This window comes from Sturnus vulgaris, chromosome 2 (genome assembly GCF_052056855.1).
Source record: "Sturnus vulgaris isolate bStuVul1 chromosome 2, bStuVul1.hap1, whole genome shotgun sequence".
Lineage (NCBI taxonomy): Eukaryota > Metazoa > Chordata > Aves > Passeriformes > Sturnidae > Sturnus > Sturnus vulgaris.
The window spans coordinates 4464198-4466356 of NC_142244.1; positions in this window are offsets into that span (position 1 = coordinate 4464198).

Sequence of the window (2159 nt, forward strand, 5' to 3'; positions counted from 1 at the left end):
ACGCCCGAGCCACAAGGCTCCGGCCGGGACCCCCTCGTCCTTAGGGAAGGACGCCTCTGAGCTTGGCCCGAGAAGGAGGCTGTGCCACAGGCTTGCCCCGCCGGCCCGAGAGTTTCGAACCTTGCCAGCCTGCGGCACAGCCTCGCTCAGCGGCCCTGAGCCCCGCCGAAGGAACCACCAGGCCCGCCCCGCGGGTGACCTCAGCTTTCCCCGTACCGTGACCGTGGCCGGGGATCGTGATCGTCTTCGGCGTCGCCGGGGCTCCAGTCGTACTGATGGTCCTGTACCAGACCGAAGCCGCCAGGATCCGGGCCGCGGCCGCTCTTATTCGAACGGCAGCGCCCGCCCCCGCTGCTGCCCATTGGGCCCCGCCGGGCCGGGGGCGTCACACAGGCGGGCGGACCGCGAACCGCGGGGTCCGAGACACACGCGGGACTGTGGGGGAGAGGGCTCTGCCAGTCACCGGGACACACCTGGGACTGTAGGGGAGAGCGCTTTGCCGGTCACCGGGACACACACAGGGGTCCGGGACACACGCGGGACTGTAGTGGGGGACACTCTGCGGGGCACCGGGACACACACGGGACGATGGGCTACTAGGGGACACATGCAACAATCTAACGATCTAGCTACTAGGGGAAGCCCTAGTGTTGAGGGGGTTACAGGGCTGCTGTGACCAAGGAGAACACAGGCAGGGCCCTCCCGATAAGGTATAGTGACACATGGGACCACGGGGGTGTGTGGGTCTCAGGTCCCCACTCTGAGCTGAGGACACAAGACAGGAGGTTGTGTGGGGCCACATGCAGGGCACGGAGTACTAGAAGCCCACAGTGAATCAGGGGACAGGTGGGGGACTCCGGCGGTGTGTCACATGCAGACACTCTGTCCTGCAGTGCTAACTAGGCAGGGGTCCTCACCAGCCCCCAAAATTGTCCTGACCTACTAGTGGGGCCTCATCTCACTTCGGGGGTCCTGGGCTTGTCCCCATGGTCACAGCCCTATTTCATCCTGTGGAGGCCCAGAGAAGTTTAGTCATGGACTGGATTGTGGTGGTGCATGTCCTGGCCACCACCCAGACCTGGGAAATGCTTGTCAGGCCTTGGCCTTCACAAACAGCACCTGGGTTAAGCCCCTCTTGAGCTTATTGGATGTAATCTGTTCCAAGGAACTAACAGATGCTCATAGAGCATCTGTTTTTTAATGAACTGACTTGGAAACTTATTTTTCTTACCTGAGTGACAACCCAAGTGGAATAGTATTTTTGTTGTTGAACCTGCAACTAACTCAAATTGTGGCCAGGATGAAAAATTACTATGAGTAAAGCCCACTCTCTTGTGACCTTCTAGACAGCAATCCAAAGTGAGACCCTTTGAGCTCTCAGTTATAAGGGGCTAATGCGTACTTAAGCCCACTCTCTAATGACCCTATAAACCACAGTCCAAAGTCTCACTGAGCATTCTATTCCCAGAACATAAGAGAGCTAATGTCTCAATTATCTATGTCTCAAACATAGATAATTGGATGGCTGAGGAGTCAAGCAAGGACTGTTGGTAATAAACAAGGACTGTTGATATTAACACACCATGAGAAAGAACAAGATGTGGCTGAAGAAGAGGGGCAAGGTGAGATAGGGCAGCACTGGAAAAACATCCTTGTTGTAGTTCCTGCTGATAAGCACAACACAGTACAGCATAAACACAGGAATGAGTGGCAGAAAGCAGTCGTGGACTACAGGGTGGGATTAAGACCACCAAAGACTCCTAAACCCCTCTGATGCATTTCCAGGAAGAAACATCTGAAAGAACAGACTGTGCATGATAACTAATTTGCATAGAAAATGAGAAATCCATCTTCAGGATGGAGAAACCTATCCCTGAAAAGGTACCCCGCAATTCCCATGCCACGTGTGCAATTTACTAATAAAATTTTCTGATTATTTGCAAACCTTCTAACTTTTGACATTCCTTTTGACCATGAGCATTCGTGAAACTTAGGTGTTTCCTTCCCCTTAAAGGTGGGTTATTATACATTCCCTGTCCCCTTGTCCTCTTGGCCTTTGTGGGACATGATCAAAAGGGTGACAAGGGATAGACAGATCTGTGTATCCCCCCCCAACCAGGGCATGGCTGTGCCCGACAGAGAACAGTGGAGACAAGCAG